Genomic DNA, 18,360 nt, shown 5'->3' with positions numbered 1-18,360 from the left:
CCCCCCCCCCTTCCCCGGCCGGGCCCCGAGCCAAGGCGGGCGGAGGAGGCGGCCCCGGGTCCGCTCCCGCCCCCGGGCGCCGAGCCGCGGCTGCCGGCAGCGCTTCCCCGCCGGCCGGATAGCGCCGGGCCGGGCACGGCCCCCAGCGCCTTCCGCCGGCAGCGCCCCGGCGGCGCCCCCCCGGCCGCGGGGCTCCGCCGCGCCCCCCCGGCCGCCGCCCGGCTCAGGACACCGCTGTCCGTCTGTCCGTCCGTCCGTCCGTCCGTCCGTCCGTCGGTTCGCCCCCCCACGCACGCGTCCGCTTCCGTACCGTGTACGGGGGCAGTGGCTCGGTACGGTGGGAGGCCGTCAGCTCCCAAACCCGGGTCTCCGGAGCCCGGGATGCGCTTAACAAGCCCCTAAATTGCGTTTTAAAGCTTTTCCCGGCGGTGGCGGCTGCAAAGCCGGTTGGAACGGAAGACGCAGCTCAAGCAAGGGAAAGGTGGCCAAGAGGCATCCCGTTACTCAAGGGCCGGCTCTTCTGGAAAAGGGTCGGGCATTGTGCAAATGTCGCCAGACTGCAAGGGCTTGCATCGAGAGTTTGTGTAGTCGCTGATAAGTAAAGACAAGAGAAGAGCCAAAATAATTACAGTGATGTTTCCCACTCCCGTTACGTTTCTCCCTGAGATTAAAATTCTGGCAAATTGTCCTGAGCTTTTAAATTTTTCAAAGAAAAAATTAATTATGCTTTTTCAAAGAAAAATGAATAAAGTAAAAGGTGGACATGCAAAATGAAAAAGTAAACGGAGACTCCACACCAGGAGCACGAACAGTCGCAGAACAACTTGCTGCAGGATGTGCGCACACCGAAGTGTGGGTGGGTTGGGTAATGGCTGGGTGAATGAATGGCAAAAAAAATACTTGAGGGCAGTGGAGTACAAAGGCAGTGTGCCTGACCCAGAATGTTCCTGAACCACGAACTCCCGGGAGCCAGGGGTGTTTTGGGGGCGAATCACTGAACAGTTGACTATTCCTGCTGTCTGCCTTAGAGGGGACTGTTAGCTGTTGCTGGTAACCCCATATGCTGGGCTACACAGACCTGGGGCTCAGGTCTTCATTCTGATACTGCCTGTCTGAGTGGTGTGGTACTGGGTCTGAGCTCACAGAATTTAACCGACTCACAAAGCCCCAGGTACTGCTGCTTGGTGGCTAGAAGAAAAGAAGAGAGAGAGCCGATTGCATTTTGTAACATAATATGAAGCATGACGCTGCTAAATGGCTCGGTTCCACGTAAAAGTAGCACCAGGTGAGCAGGCTCTCATCAGCCTCCTCACCATGCCGGCATTTGGACCAGGGTCCTGCTGCGGGGTGGTGAGAAATGCAGAAAGACACAGACTGCCGGACCCTTGGGCGATGCGGGCATAAGGGCAGAGCGGGCACGATGCGCTGGCTTGCCTGTATGAAGCAGGTATGGGTAACCCTAGGGTCCTGCTAGGGACGTGCCCAGCGTAAAGCCTATGGGAATGTGATTCAGTTCATCTTGAACAAACAAGCACACCGCCAGTGTGGGCCTGTGCTGTTCAAAGCACCTTCAGAAGCTGCTGGCTGGCCTGTGGAAATTCATCTCCCTCGAGAAGGCTCGCTATTTGTGGGGATTCTTCGTATGTAGGGGACGGGTGTTAGTCCCGCCTGGCAGTGCTCCCTGGGTGCACAGAAACTTTCCCCTCTTGCCCTTCAGGAAGGTCAAAGGCTCCAGCAGCCTGCATGGTAATCGTAATTTGCGAGCTCTCTTCCTCTGATTCTCATTGTACTGGTACTCATTGTCCGCTGCGGGGCAAGATTTACGCATGTCCTTCAGTGCCTCCATCCTTGAGGAATTAGATTCTCAGATAGCTTCTGAACTTCATTTTGGCAATGAATTCAGTGCTAAAGGAAAGAATTCCTGCTTACTTATCTCGCTGAATATAGATGTTAGGATGTGGCAGGTTGAACTGTTCCTAGAATTGCTTGGCTGACTCTGGACGGAAGCTTTCCCAAATTCTGCAAATATTTTCAGCAATATTTGGGTTCGGGTTAATTAAACAAAGACGGAATTCAAGCCTTGGACTGCAGCAATGACACTGCCCCCAAATGCAAAAGGAGATTGTACTCCTAACAGCGTCTGCGCTCTGAAGCAAAATCTCCAAAGCTTTTATTTTCCTCCCCTAAATCCCCAACAAACAAGTTCTTGCCTCTGACCTTGTAATTAAGTTTCATGTGCGACAGCCAAAACTTTCAGTCAAGACCTTCAGGCCGTCCCCGCAAACGTCTCTACAAGTAGCAGCAAATAGATAAGGACTGAATAACAGCTTTAATAACAACCCAAACAAAGATTTTAAATCAGGAGATTTCGAGTGATGTCAACAGGTCTGCTAGATGTTGTTCTGGCAGGAGGGTTGTCCACTCAAACCCCTATAGATCTGGAAACATCTAATTGATTTCAGTCTCGTATTTTGCCAAACACAAATTTGGAACATCTTTTGTTTTACTTTTCTGATGCGTACAGAGCAGGTTTACTGCATCGTCAATAAGAGGCTTTAGTGCCAAGGGATTATGCTCACAGGATCACAGAGTGATGCAGGGCTGTACTGAGAAAAAAAAAAAAAAAAGTAATTCCTGTCCTTGTAGAAAGCAGTGGAAAATTACAGCATCCTTTAGATGCACTGACCTCTAGTTAAAAGAGCTGATAAACGATGGCCCTAACTTCCATTTTAACTCCAGCACACTGATTTAAGTCTAACGTAGTCGTCCCTGCGACTTTATGAGCAAATGATACTGGCATTTGCATGTCTTGCTCTGAGTGTGCCCCCCAGCAAAAAAAGAAATATATATATATATATATTTTTAAGTCCTTGCATTATTGAACAGCCTCTCTAGCTTAGCGTCCTCATAAAAGCAGGTTAGATGACAGATACTTGAATTCATTATTGTTGTTATGAACTTAAAATAATGTGCTGTGACTGAGTAGAGTTTGGTCTTATCCGAATTGAATAATGCTAGTATGGTAAATGAGGTGAAAACATCAGATGGCAAGATGATAAAAAGGGCTCATGAGAAAGATGATTCTTCATCATGCTGTAAAGTCTCTCCGCTGCTCTCCTTCGGCCACAAGGCAGCCTAATGCGAGCAGCGGGTACGTGCTCCAGAAGGAAGAGTGTAACAAGCACTGTCTGCTGACTCCAGCACTCGGACTTCCCTTGAAAACTTTAGCTGTTGAAGGATAATAGCAGAGATGGATTTAGGCATTTTCTGTTGAGAGTACAGCTTGAGCAAGTTTCCCCGTACCTCTCACTTAAACATATGTGCTAAAATACAAATGATAACTGATCTAACCTAGCAATCAGATCACCTGTCTTGCCCCTATCGCTTCATCTAGTGTTCCACGAGGTGTTTTCTACCATGATATCTCAGTCCCTTTTATGTATTTACAAAGCCCCCATCATCATCATTGTAGTTCGTTATCTTAAAAGGAAGATCTCTTTAAGCCCGTAAGCCCTCCAGCAACCTTGAGTTAAGGTACTAAATGCCATAAATAGTGAGCAAATTAGTCAAAGAGAGGAATTTTTACTAGAGAGAGGTTCAGTTGGCTGCTAACTCGAAACAGCAACTTGAATTCCCTGAGGTGAATTGGATATGCAAATGGAGGTGTACTAAAGGCAGGCTCACGCTGTCAGGTCTCATTGCTTTTTGTCTGGGTGATACCACCCTGACTCTTGCCATCGTGTCAACTGCTTTAATATTCCTTACTATTTCTATGAGGTTTTCTTTCAGGAGGCTCGCGGGGGCGGAAGGATGCTCACCATGCACGTTAAACCAGGCTTTATTTGTGGGAATTTATCTTCAGCGATGGGAACATATTTATCCAGTTTTAGTATGTATTTACTACCTAGTTATCTGGTTGTTTTCAGTGGGGTTATTACCTATTTCTCAGGGTAGAATAATTAGTCTAACCTAGAGGGTGAGGAAAGAAGTGTTAATTTTGCCCTAGGCAAGTGGTCCAAAGCAGGGTCCAAATATGCATTTTCGTATTCATACACTATACATTTACCCTTCTTAAGTTTGGGCATTTGAGGTAGGCATATAGTCACCAAGGGTACCCACCTTGGTCAGAAGAGAAAAATAAGCACCCCGGAGGCCACTCAGTGAATCTATGGCCTGAATCGGTCAGTGTCTAATCTGTAGTTGAAGGAATTGGGGCCTGAAACCCACAGACAGGTAGTGGCTCTTTTGAATCACAGGTGTTGTTTTTTTTTTTTGTTATATCTGAAGCTTCACGTGTAAAAGATGTGGAATTACTTTAGAGGATCATGTTGTCAGCATGCCTGGAGAGAGCTGAGACTCTAGCCGTTTTTTCCCTGATTTATATATATTTATATAAAAAGATAAAATCTTAGGGCAAGTTTAAATACCATACATGGTATGCAGAGATTCCTGGCATGCCTCAGTTCAGTCTAGCTATGGACCTGGAATAAGACTTGTAACATTAGTATAATGCTCCATTGTGCTCCTCAAGGATCAGTTATACATCTTGGTTTCACGTTGGTATCCCTGCCTGGTTCTGTGTTGTGCTGGACAGACAAGACATACCAGCTTTCTTGAAATTAATTGACGTACCTTGCCTTGCGCTTTGCCTGATAGCATCTCAGTGTGATCTAGAAGAATTACTTCTATTTTATGCAAGCGGGAATTAAACCGCAGGGTAGACAATGTGTCTCATCCAAGGGAAGTCTGTGGCAGAACTGAAAATTAAATGCAAAGTAAACTTTCCCCCACTCTATTAAGTGGATTAAGATTAGGACAGATGATCTCCAGAGGTCCCTTCCAACCTAAACCATTCTGTGATTCTGTGATTGCTCTGTAGCACTATATATTCCGTATCTCCCAACTATATATTCCATATCTGCCAACATCATACGAGCTGTTACATGCATTGTAAGTAGACAATTTAGGATGGCAAGATCACTTTCAGCCAGAGCAGACACTGCAGGTGCCTGCTGTACCTTGGTGGATCCCACCTAGATATCTAGCATTACTGTAGCCCTGGTTCCCTTCCCAACAGCAACAACCGCCCACAAAGAAATACGTGGGACTTAGAAGCACTGACAACTAAAAACTGTTCTTGTGGTTCAGGAAAGGACCTGAATCCAGATCTGTGGGGAAGAGAAGGCTCCATATCTATATCTGCATTTAACTGGCAACTGGGAACATCGCCTATCTCGGAAATGCCAGGAAGGTGCTTTTCCCACAGCACAGGATCACCACAGAGAATATTACTGTAAGACAAAAAAGTCCCATAGCTGTTTCACAGGCAGATACAGAAAGAACCAGCCACAAACATCTGCAGCTTGAATTTCTTTTTTTTGCTTCCAGATACTATTTTCAAACCTGCGCAGTCATTCACTATGCTGTGAACCTCTTTGTAGTATTCCAGTTAGCCCAAATCTTTTTAACACCTTAAGCCCTAAAGTAATTTGGGAAGCTTTGATATGGGCTTCATTTACTTTGATAGAAGCTGTCTTTTTTTTTTTTTTTTTTTTTTTTTTGATAAGTGCTTTACATGATTAAGAAGAAAAGAAAGAAGAGCTTAATTTCAGGCAGCCAAGCTCAAATGTTTTGGCCATAAGTTTACTAGACTTCAGGGCCAAAAGGAGCTACTAGAACATCTGTCCTGTCTCTCTGCATAACACGGACTTGCATTTGCTCCTGCATATATCAGGTCCAGCAGCTTTACCGTTAAAGTTTCTTGTCTCTTCCTTTTAATGCAAGCTTGACTATCTCAACATTTTCATCCAGTTCAAGGATAATCATCAGGAGGTTTTGACAAGCACAGACACCCACCCATGCCTAATCATGCAGTCGACCACAGGCTGTGAGTACATGACCTTTCCAGCCTTCAGCAAGGGCTTCCTCGCCCCGGCGCGTCTGCAGCTGCTCGTCAGCACCCACAGGGTGGGTGTTACCAGCCCGTGGGTCGGCTGGCAGGTCTCCATGGGGAGCTCCCACTGCCTCCATCAGCCAGCCAGGTGATGAGCACCTGGGCAAGGCCTCTGCAGTTGGCACAGCTGGAGCTGGAGGCAGGCCCAGGTCCCAGCCTGCTTGGCCAGCGTGCGAGGCAGTGAGCGCAACACCGCTGATCTTACACGCATCGGCTGCCTTGTCATTTTAACCTCATAAAAAAGGGATGCAGATGTGGAAGTGTGCCACTCCAAACAGTTGCTGCTACTTCTGTAACATTTCCCATCAGAACCTTACAGCACTTTGATTTGTTCAGGAAATACCTGCATACGGGAACGGGGAACAGGAGGTCTAGCATATGGGATTACTGCTGAATGCAGTGTGACACTGACCTCCATATCTGCAGTGAGATGAACACAACACCTCTCTGCTCTGCTGAGCTGAATATAATGTGTCAATCTTTCATACAAGACAGCTTTAATAATGCTATAGAATATTAGGAAAGGAAAGGAAAGGAAAGGAAAGGAAAGGAAAGGAAAGGAAAGGAAAGGAAAGGAAAGGAAAGGAAAGGAAAGGAAAGGAAAGGAAAGGAAAGGAAAGGAAAGGAAAGGAAAGGAAAGGAAAGGAAAGGAAAGGAAAGGAAAGGAAAGGAAAGGAAAGGAAAGGAAAGGAAAGGAAAGGAAAGGAAAGGAAAGGAAAGGAAAGGAAAGGAAAGGAAAGGAAAGGAAAGGAAAGGAAAGGAAAGGAAAAAGGAGAAAGGGAATCAACAGTCTCTCTTGTTTTTGTTTTTGTTTTTGTTTTTGTTTTTTTTTTAATCAGGGGACTAGAAAAAACAGCTCCTGGAACTTGGGCATGTTCCAAACATGTCTCAGCCTGTTGCAATATGGGAAATATTACGAAGCGCTTCCTATTTTATAGACATCAGAGTTCTTTAGAAATAACAGATAATGTTTCAGATGAGGAAATTGAAAAATAAAAGTGCTAAGCAAATTACTGTACAGTGAGACAGTGGATCGAAAACAAAGCTTTTGGTATTGTACCATTTATGTCAACAAGTGAATCACTGAGGGTGAATACACAATTTAAATCTGGAAAGTCTATGCACAATGTAGCTACCGATGGCAGCTTTAGTTGCTTTAGTTGCTTCCGAAGTATAACATTGAGGGCTTTTCCACAGTTAAATTGTACTACTAGTACAATATTAGCAGTTTTCACTTAGCCATGATATTCACTTATGCTTGTTTTTATCCAAAGATCTTTAAGCCCTCACATAGGCAAATACTAACAGTGACATTTCAAAGCATGAAGACATGGGGAAGTTGGGTTACTTGGGTCATTGTCATATGATGAGCCCAAAATAGAAAAAGCATCTTGCAGAGCTTGTGACTTCTATCCCATGCTCCCCTGTTCAGACATACAGCCCACCTCCTGCGAGGCGCACAGCTAGACGGGCAGTAGTTCTGTTCATTTAGTGACTGACACAGACTGACTGACTCAAAACAGGCGTTGAAATCTCAGCTGTCGGACTCTGAATCAATAAAATGCTGTCCTCTCTCAGTTTCCATCAGATTTGCAAGTAATGTTCTAGCTTTGACCCATTTCCTAATTTTGAAATTCTTAGTGCTTGTCACAGAATTGCAATAAAGGCAGAAAAGAAAAGCGCAGAGATAGCTAACGAATTTCTCAGAATGGAAGAAAAACTATTTGTGCCATTGTTTGAGATATGGAAGTATAAAATACACAGAGCTGCATCTGTCAGATTCAGCTGAGTAGTAACTCTCTGTATCTGCATAATTCTTTTTTGATTCCACTTTATCTGCTTCAAAATGGATAGTACGTGGCAGTAAAATATGCTCAGCTTTGTCTGGAGATATCACTCTGAAGTGTTTTTTACAGAATACAGTCTTCTCATCTTTAGTATTATGTATACATATGTAGTTATTACTGTGATCATGTTTTTCATTTAATATGTATTTATTCTCTCTTATTTAACTCTTCTAATTTGAACAGCATACATAGAACTTAAAGCTCTTTCATCTAGTTTCAGGTCACACTGATGAAAGATCTGTAATCACTCAAGCCCCAGAGCAACAGCCCTGGTTGTTCCAAGTGTTTGTCTTTAGGTGCTGCAACCACAACTAGCAAACTTCCAAGTTGCTTAGGCAGTGTGACCTGAGTCATAGAATAATAGAAAAGGACTTCTATTCATGCTTTTCTGTTCACTGGAACATACTTAAATGTACAGTAATGACTAATGGAGCAGCGAACACAGTTGTTGAAGACAACTTAATAGGAAAATGTGATTTGTTCAGGGGTGGGGGTGGGGGGTTGTTTGGATTTTAGAAACTGTGAGAACCAACATTGATTCATTAATATAATGAGGTTTTGTTTCTTAATCCACATTTTTATTCTCAGATGTGGTGTTTTTAAATATAAAAGAATTTTATGGGACTGAGACATCGGATTCCATTTTGTTGTATAAACCTACTTCTGGCTGCTGGGATAGGAAAAAAGAACTTCTCTGAGTGTTTCTGAGTTTCTTGTGTCTTCCCCTTTAGCGGTGTCTTTCCAATTCTGTTTGTTCATGGGTTGTTTAGGTTTTTGGAAAACTATTCATGGACCACCTTGTGCGATACAACTATAAGATTTTAATAATTAAACACCTGTAATTAAGCTATGCTTTGAGTGTTCACTCACTTGCCTTTTTCAAGAATGTTTTGAGAATATTATTATTTTGATTTCCTTGTTATCTTTGCTTGACTGATTACTTAAAAGAAGAATTGTGACCACTTTTCAGGTCACCACCTGATGTGTAATGGACTGCTGGCACGGCAGAGGCCACAGGCTGAGAAACACCTGACAGTGACCATTACTGCAGATGAGATGCTGGGTCAGGCAGGACTTTGATTGGACCAAAATGGCAATTCAGATGTTCTCAAGGCAATTTGAGAATGGTAAGCTGATTAAAAACTATTTTATGTTTTCAGTTTTATCAATATGTTACAGCTATTGACTTATAAAATTCCTCTTTCACCACTCATGATCATTTTCCCAGGAGATCTTTAAATGGCTTTCAAAATCGAATTTTACTTTGAATTGGCTCTGCAGGAAGTAAAACAGGCTTCCAGGCCGTATGCCATCATTTACCAGCATTGCTCAGCATCCCGACAGTTCCGTGGGGCCGACTTGTAAGAAATGTGGAATAACTGAGATGAACAACTGAGATGCTGAATTCATTTCACAAAGCAAAATATTTGGACTGCTAGAAAAAGAAAAAAAAAAAAAAAAGGAACTGGCGTGGGAGTAAGTGGGGAACTCCATATAGAAACAGGAAGTATCGTGTGGCTGATAGGAAACGGGCGCAAAGCATCTGTTTTGGTAGTATTTTCGCTTGTTTTGGGGGTATTTCCATAGTGAACTGGAAATTGGCCTTGTGTGTAGGTATTACTTCACTGCTGAGCGAAAGGAAGGCGCTAATTTGGAGCGCAGCACAGCAGCTGTCAGCATTACTGCACAGCAACACCGCACAACAGCTGAAGGCCACTCGTGCAAAACACAACATCCCACTGAGGCTGTGGATGACCGTAGAGCTGCTCTGACCTGCCATAAAGTGTAAACAGCCCTTTGACTTCTATAAAAACAGAAAGCTGTCTTCCAGGCTGCCTTTTCTGACTAGGACCACTTCTGCCTCCAGAAATGCTGGGATACAGCCCCATCGACACTACAAAAACTACAAGGCAGCAAGGTGCGAACACAACAAAAGCACTTTGTGACCCTGTTTGGCAAAGCCTTTACCACACGTGGATCTGACAGGAGGGAAGCGTAGCTCTCCTGTTTCCGTAATTGTTAGCTGGTGGCCGGTCTGGAGCACACTCCCAAGCCCTGTGGCGTCAGGGCTGTTTGCTCCTTTGGTTTTGTCACAAGATTGTTTTTTTTTCTTCACAGAAGTCAAGTCCAAAAATATGACAGTTTTCCTTGTGTCAGTGAAGTTCTACTGAGGCAGTAGGTCTTGAGCAAGTTGTTTGTCAGACCTCCGCAGAGCTCTGGGGAGAGTAGTGTGCTGCCCTTGATATGATGAAGTCATTTTTAGAGGAAGTCCTTGTACGGACGATTTACTCATTGCTTTGGAAGATTTTAAGTAGCATTTCCACCAGGACCAATTCATATTCCAGATTGGATTTTCATTTTTTCAGTCATTCCTCAGTCATCTGGGAGGTGGAGGTAAGCTTGCATATGCTGGTGCGATCGGGCACCACTGAAAGCTCAGACAAAATCCCTGACAGAAGGCTATTTTAGACCTCCCCCTCCATGACAGAAGTGTTCTGCTTTTACAGAGTTATAAAGGGACTGAAATAAATGAAGGATATATTTCAAGGTTGTCATGGTAAAGCTCCTGAGAAACATATTTAGTGAGATGTAGAGCCAGACAATTGTTTGGAGGGCTCTTTTTGCGATTGGCTTTCCTGTCTTTGAAGAATGAAACCTGTTAGCTTAAATGATTTCAAATACGGCCCATCACTGTTTGCTAAATAGATCACATTAATTTACATTTGTCTTGGAACACGGTGTTACAGAAGTGACAGGGGATAACTTGTTTTTAACTCCATCTTTTTTCTGTCCTTTCAGAATCACAAAATGGTGGAGGCTGGAAGGGCCCTCTGGAGGCCATCTTGACCCCAACCCCTGGTCAGGCAGGGTCACCCAGAGCAGGTTGCCCAGGACCATGTCCAGGCAGCTTTTGAAGATCTCCAAGGAGGAGACTCCACAACCTCTCTGGGCAACCTGTGCGACTGCTCTGTCACCTGTACAGTACAGAGGTGCTTCCTGATGTTCAGACAGAACCTTCTGTGTTCCAGTTTTTGTCCACGGCTTCTTGTCCTGGCACTAGGTATCACTAGAAAGAGCCTGGCTCCATCTTCATTGTTGTTCCCTTCAGGTATTTATATACCTGAAGGTATATATGGTTGATGAGATCCTCCCTGAACCTTCTCTTCTCCAGGCTGAACAGTTCCAGGTCTCAGTCTCTCCTCACAGGAGAGATGCTCCAGTCCCTTCATTGTCTTCATAGCACTGTGTTGGACTCCTTCCAGAATGTCCATGTCTCTTCTTCTGTGGAGCTCAGAAGTGGGCACAGCACACCAGGTGTGGCCTCACCAGTGCTGAACAGAAGGGAAGGATCAACTCCCTTGATCTGCTGGCAACACTGCTTGATACTTCCTAGGATACCAGTGCCCTGCTTTGCTACAAGGACACATTGCTGGCTCATGTTCAACTTGGTCCTTTTCTGACAAACTGCTTTCCAGATGGGCGGCCCCCAGCTCCTCCTTGGAGTGATCTTTTTTTCCTTAATATTTTCCTGCATTTCACTTTGTTTCCTCCCTCAGACCCTTCTTTCTTCTTCACTGTTCCTATCTGAAGACAGCACTCTGGAAGCAACATCTTCAGCTACAGTCACGTTCAAAGGAACATCACCAGCTCAAAGTCATCTTCAAAATTGTTTAAAGTGAAAGAGATCACTTTAACATATTTTTATTGCATAAGGTAGAGTCAAATATAATTAAAAAATTGCCTCCAGTCAAGAAGGATGTTAAGAAACTGGGGAGAGCCTAGTGGAGGGCTACCAGAATGGTCAGGGGGTCTATTGTACAAAACCATTGAAGAGCTGGGTTTGTAAGAGCTGGATTCGTTTACTCTGATAAAGAGGAGATCAAAGGCAGTTGAACAGCAGCCTAGCCCTACCAGTACTTGAAGAGGAGCTACATTGACACCCAAATTTTCTCAGTGGTAACAGGAGGTGCAAAAGGGGGCAATGGCAGCAATATCAGTGTTCGGTCTAGACATTATGAGACAAAATGCCCATCTGAGGGTAGTGCAGCCCTTGAACAGGCTTCCTTAAGAGAGGGAAAAGTCCTTGTCCCCAGAAATTTCTAAACCTCAGCTAGGCAAAGCCACACCGACCTGCTCCACTGCTGGTCATAGGCTGGCCTTGGGAAGGGATGGGATGGGATGGGATGGGATGGGATGGGATGGGATGGGATGGGATGGGATGGGTTGGTCCCTCTAAAAATCACTATAACACTGTAAAATGAGGTACTTGTCCTCTTAAAACAGGTAGTGTAGAGTCTGGCATGCTCTCCCCATTAGTTAGCCAGTCCTTTCTGAACTACAGGTGGGTTTTTTGTCTGGAAGAAGAGAAATTTTATTTTCTTTTGAAGGGAGGGGTAATATAAACTAACCTAAACAGTTTCAGTAATTCTGGGATAAGTGGAATACTTGTGAATACTTTTCTTTCTTTGAATTGAATGTGTTTCATGAAGGCAGTGTCCCCTTGGTTTTCATTTCCCATCAAAACTCTATGTTCTTGTGTTTGCTGAAAGATGTTCAGGCACAGAGTAATGCTGAGATTCTAGCAAATATGCTTCCAGCAGAGCAGAATCTGTAGTTTCTGTGGTTAAAACTGTATTGCAATTCTGACACATCTGTCACGTAGCAACAAATGTAAGAGGAAAAAGTTTGTGTGAACAGAGAAGTATCTATCCTTCAGTCAGGCTGCTCCTGAGCTGCAGAGTGATTCTAAATGTAGTATTACAGATGGCATTATACTTCATCTTAAAGGATATGTATAGATCTTAGGGCATGGTAGGTCACCCTGTATTAGAACTTGCATGATCTCAGCTCTACAAACCAGTGTCTTCATTTTTAGGTAGGCAAGTAGAGTCCTTAGTTTTAGTGGGATGATTTACATCCACGTGATTATGCATACGTGTGTTTATATAAGTTCTTTATTTGTTCATTAAATATTTATGATTTTTCTGCAAGTTATCCTAATGAAATCTTTGCTCAAATAACGGTTTTGTTTGTTTTGTTTTGTTTTCTGGGATTGTCCACAGGCACCCAATGCCTTTTGTGTGGAGGTGTTTCTTTCACAGTTTCCAATTCCTTCTCAGGAATAAATTCACTTATCTTAACTTGCATGTCTTAAATACTTTTTTTAGAACATAGGCTGTAAGCCACAATCTTGTATTTGTTGCAATTACTTTTAACATACTTGCATACCTCATTCTTTGTGCAACTATATTAAAAGCAGCAACAATTTTCCATCTGTTTTAATTTGCAGCAAATGAGTTTATGCTGCTTTATTTTAGGAAGACAAGAGCTTGTCTTCTTCAGTAATTATCTCCAGACAATGCTGGTTGAATGATGTGATAGGCTAAATGAAAATGATAGTTTATCTCAGGTAAACTAAGCAATTTTGTTCCAAAATATTCAAGTCTGATTATAATAAAAGGCTTTGAATTCATTTCCCTAACCACTGAACTGGTGTTCGCAAATTGCCTTCCCATGTGTACAGTGACAATGCAGTTATAAATATCTCCTTTAGACTAAGGAGGATATCAAGAAAAAATATGATTGTTGACATCACTTAAAATGAAACCTTTTTGTACTGGCTACCAGGATCACTTCTTACTCTCCTAGTTTCTGGGTAGCGGGAAGGTTTTTGAGCTTTTCATACAGTTACAGACATAAGTCACTGATACAGTTCAGGTAAAAAACAGTTGACAACATAGTGTCTTCTTCACATGAACAAAAGCCTTCCATCTCCTGAAGGTGGCCTTCTGTGTAGGAACTGGAAAACAGCAGGTTTCTTTGAAGAAGGCTTCCCCTCTTGCCTCAAGCAATCACTCTCTGCCTAGGGCCTTGAAAGGTAGCTAGGGGATAACGAACAGCAAACCATAGTTAGCCCTTCTCTCCTAAAACACATTTATCTCAGAGTATTTGCATATGTGGGAAAAGAGCTAAATGTCTCCTCAGTCAGATTTTTCTGTTGCAACATCCATTTCTGCTGCATGATGGTATGGGCTGATGAATACCAAAGTGATGGTATGCAGTGTATGACCTTGTTAGTTTTCCCCCTTTCTGGACAAAGCTTACCCTTTGAGAAGTGCAGTCTCACAGATTTCTCTTGCAAAATATATTGCAGAGAAATACGATACATATAGTCCTCGCATTCACATTACAAAAGACAAAATTCTGTCTTTTTTGTCTGTTTTCATTGTAAGGAACCAACTTGGGCACAATCATAATTTCAAGGTCACCTTTAGAAACAATAGCAAAAAAATCAGAAAAAAAAAAAGAGCAACTGAGTATTTACATTTTTCTGTGGGGGCATCAGTCAATATGGCCTTTTTATGATTTATTATAATTACTATTAAGTTTCCTTCAATGCCTATAAAATACATAACAATAGTTCTCTTTGGGCAGGAGCCAAGCAATCCAAATGAATATCCAGGAGACTCCTGATACGCAGCTTCTCTTCTATGCCACATTTTCCTAGAGCTATTATTCTCTATTAATCTTGAAATGACCCACGTTTCTGTGTGATTTATTGCTTAGCTGCATAACTGCACAAAAGGTTTGTGGATGATGCCCCTCATATTGCTCTTCAGAAACATAACACTCCTGCAAGGCCTGGAGATTTTTTCACTGGCAAGACTCCAGATAAAACGGCTCATCCTTTCCATGAGGTCTTGCTAGCCAACATGTGGATCCCTGCAGGGAAAATGGGACCTCAAAATGAAGAGAGCTGCAGTTTAGATACTGGCTGGAAAACACAATGTGGTGGAGGAAATGTAAGGGCAAAATTAAAGGGAAGATCTGGATATCCTGCTGGCACCTGGGAGAGCAGTGGAGGTGCTGCCTTCTTGTCGCTCTGCTGTTTTCTCTGGTGGCCTCTTTTTTATCCTCTTTCCCTCCTTCGCCTTTGTTCACCAACACTGTGCCAATGTAGCAGTTTCTCTAGAAATCTTATCTACTGCCACACTCTGGGAGAAATCCCTTTAGGGCCTTGGTTTGACTCATTTGGGTCTGGTCTCCTTCACCATATTCTGTGGTAAGTCAGACCCCAGATTTACAACTCAACAGAATGAGAAGTCAAAAAAAAAAAAAAAAAAGATAAAAAGATATAAGTACTTAACTCTGTGCTATATCTGCACAAATTTTGCAAGAAAATGGGACTCTGAGGACAATAATAAGGATTGGAACAGAAAAGAAAGGAGTAGAGGGGTGTTGAGGAATCTCCAGCACTGAAAGTTAAGAAGCTAAACCCAGCTTGTCTAGCCTTCCTTCATAGTCAGAGGAGAAAAAAGGACAGATAGAGACTGATTCTTCTCCTCCTCAGACAGGAAGTTCAAGAAGTTCAACAAGGCCAAGTGCCGGGTCCTGCACCTGGGGCGCAACAACCCCAAGCAGAGCTACAGGCTGGGAGATGAGTGGCTGGAAAGCTGCCTGGCCGAGAAGGACCTGGGAGTATTGGTGGATAGTCGGCTGAATATGAGCCAGCAGTGTGCCCAGGTGGCCAAGAAGGCCAACAGCATCCTGGCCTGCATAAGAAGCAGTGTGGCCAGCAGGTCTAGGGAAGTGATTGTGCCCCTGTACTCGGCTCTGGTGAGGCCGCACCTGGAGTACTGTGTTCAGTTTTGGGCCCCTCGCTACAGGAAGGACATGGACGTGCTCGAGCGAGTCCAGAGAAGGGCGACCAAGCTGGTGAGGGGTCTGGAGAACAAGTCTTACGAGGAGCGGCTGAGGGAGCTGGGCTTGTTCAGCCTGGAGAAGAGGAGGCTCAGGGGCGACCTTATCGCTCTCTACAGTTACCTTAAAGGAGGCTGTAGAGAGGTGGGGGTTGGTCTGTTCTCCTACGTGCCTGGTGACAGGACGAGGGGGAATGGGCGAAAGTTGCGACAGGGGAGTTTTAGGTTGGATGTTAGGAAGTACTTCTTTACTGAAAGGGTTATTAAGCATTGGAACGGGCTGCCCAGGGAGGTGGTGGAGTCACCATCCCTGGAGGTCTTTAAAAGACGTTTAGATGTAGAGCTTAGCGATATGGTTTAGTGGAGTACTTAGTGTTAGGTCGGAGGTTGGACTCGATGATCTTGAGGTCTCTTCCAACCTAGAAATCTGTGATACTGTGATACTGTGATACCTCTTTTAGGTCAGAAAAACTGTGTCTGTTCCTCTCCGTGCATTGCCACAAAAACTGGAGTGCCAACCTGTGACACCACCATCCACTTTGCAGAGGTCTGAAGTCAGGTGATAAAATGGTTTGGGTTCGTACTTGGGAAAAATTCCTCAGAGCTATGAGTCCTGGGAACACAATTTTTTTCACCAAAAAATGAAAATGGACAGTCACCACACATCTTCCAGATTGCAATGTTCAAGCTGACACAGAAGCCTGCTTGTCGCCTGCCACTGGTGGCTGCTGATCAGCTTGAGACTCCTGAATGTAAATCTGCAGTCACCTCACACACCTTCAGCTCGGACTGCTACATTTCTTTTTCATTGCCATTTCAGTATGACAGAGAGAAAGACTTTTATATTAACTGCAATTAAACTCTATTAGACCTTTGATCTGCTACCATGTTGTAGTGTCTAAATTAATACATTAAAAGAAAAATAAAATGTGAAATAATTATCCTCTGTAAGTTGCAAAGCTGAATTTCAAGCTGTGCTTTGAGATCAGTTTCATCACATTTTTAATTGTGCTAGCTTTTGTTTCAGGGGAGAAAAAAAAAAAGCTTTATTGGAAAAGATGAGGGCAAAATAGAACAAAAGCTGATGTTTCATTAAACTGAGAAATGCCACAGGCTTGAAATTGTAATCTTTAAAAGTTCTCTATTAAGAAATCAGATTTCCAAATTGTTGGGCTTGATGAAGTAAAACCTTAGTTTTCTCAAAGAGACATGCATTGGCAAGAAAAATACCAACGCTATTTTGGAGATCAATTTAAAAAATATTGTGCTGAAAGATCAAAATTAACCTAGTATGATGGTCAGCTGATGTTGGAAAGTGAGAGAAAAATGACCACCCTGATAATCAGTCTGAAAAACAAAGGATTAGTTTCCACTTAGCTTGCTGAATGAGACTGAGGGTTTGTTGGAAGAGAAGCATGGGTTTTATTGGTGCACACCCGAAGGGCAGCTCTAGCCCTTTGTGCTGAGGGAGGGAGAACAGAGCTGAGGAGGGGCGCTGGGTTGGTGGGCACTCCTCTTCCCTGCACTCAGGTGAGATTTGGGAGCTTTATAGGAGGAGAATGGGGAAAAATGCTGTGCTTCTCCATTTTGAACACAGGTATGTTTAGGATTTAGGATTCTGCTTCCAGTCCTCACAGGCAGCAAAGAACACTGAATGCTAGGGTAGGAGCTCCCAGATGGGACTAGCAGCCCAGTTCTCTTAAGTACAAATTCCACAAGAGCAAAGAGAAGCTTTCAGGCACTTCCAAACAAGAATATTGACCTGGGTCTTCAGAGGACTGTTTTTGTACCCAAAACCTACTACACTATATTGTATAAGAGTGTTGTGCTAGTCAGGTAAGTAATAGTTCTTGGTGGAGGGTGTTTTTTTTTATTATTATTATTATTTTTTTACTTCTCAAGAAGAAGAAACAATGACTTTTACTGTCCCTTCAGTATTTTGTGCACACAGTGATTGATCGATTGATTGATTTTTTCAGTCTGCTCTTTGTCCGTACAGACTGCTTTCAATTTTGCTGCATATTATGGCTTGCAGTGCAATCTGCAGAATTCTAAGATGGAGCTGTAAGACAAGGTGCAGCACTAGGGAAAATTTCCAGCAAATGCCCTAATTATTACATCTCTGTCTCTCTGGCTGCTATTCCCTAGAGGAGCCATATGTTTTCACTGCATAAAGAGACAGTCCATCCATTCCCATGGCAAAAGCAGATCTCCCCATGCATACTCTCTGTAGATAAACTGGCAAAAAAGAGAACTAAACCTCAATCTTTTATGCCTCTATTCCCACTCTGTTCAAGGGAATATTAACTTTAAAGTGTAGCTGAGAGCCACATAAAATTACCAGTGTTATCAAGTGCAATAAGCCTGAAAACCCAATAGACTGATTATCTGTTGGTTTGCCTCTTTGGTAATCACTGACATCTGCCAGAGTGAATATCAAGGTAAGTGCAAAATGATATCAAATTTAAGCAGTAGTATTCTGGAGACCTTTGGACTAAGAAGCAGAAAATCGGGCCCAGCAGGTGTAAATATATGCAAAAGTATCACAGGATCTCAGTCTCAGAAAAATCTCTCCCCCCCTCCCCCCCTCCCCCCCCCCCTTCCTTCCTTCCTTCCTTCCTTCCTTCCTTCCTTCCTTCCTTCCTTCCTTCCTTCCTTCCTTCCTTCCTTCCTTCCTTCCTTCCTTCCTTCCTTCCTTCCTTCCTTCCTTCCTTCCTTCCTTCCTTCCTTCTCTCTTAATAGTGAGTTTCTAGCCCTCATGGTGAAATATGGTCCAAACAAACTCAAATTCAAACTAAGGGTTCACCATTTTGAAGAATGAGGATGGGAAGAGGAAGGGGTGAAGAGAAGAGAGAGAGAA

The 18,360-nt window shown here is 43.5% G+C and overlaps 1 long non-coding RNA gene across 3 annotated transcripts; it reads left to right on the top strand.

Moving 5' to 3' along the window:
* The first annotated feature begins 59 nt into the window (after nt 1–59).
* On the top strand, nt 60–18,081 carry LOC308191435. 3 transcript variants are annotated; one of them, XR_013947982.1, is made up of 3 exons: nt 60–1,285; nt 8,771–8,927; nt 9,082–18,081. It is a non-coding gene; the product is annotated as an uncharacterized lncRNA (long non-coding RNA). The 3 variants fall into 3 exon arrangements; XR_013947983.1 differs by having other exon boundaries at nt 60–7,549; XR_013947984.1 differs by having other exon boundaries at nt 60–8,927; nt 9,082–10,194; nt 10,600–18,081.
* Nucleotides 18,082–18,360: the final 279 nt, after the last annotated feature.

The sequence above is a fragment of the Anser brachyrhynchus genome (genome assembly GCF_964034855.1).
Source record: "Anser brachyrhynchus genome assembly, chromosome: 3".
In the NCBI taxonomy this organism is placed as follows: Eukaryota; Metazoa; Chordata; class Aves; order Anseriformes; family Anatidae; genus Anser; species Anser brachyrhynchus.
This window is presented reverse-complemented; position numbering and strand designations above follow the sequence as displayed.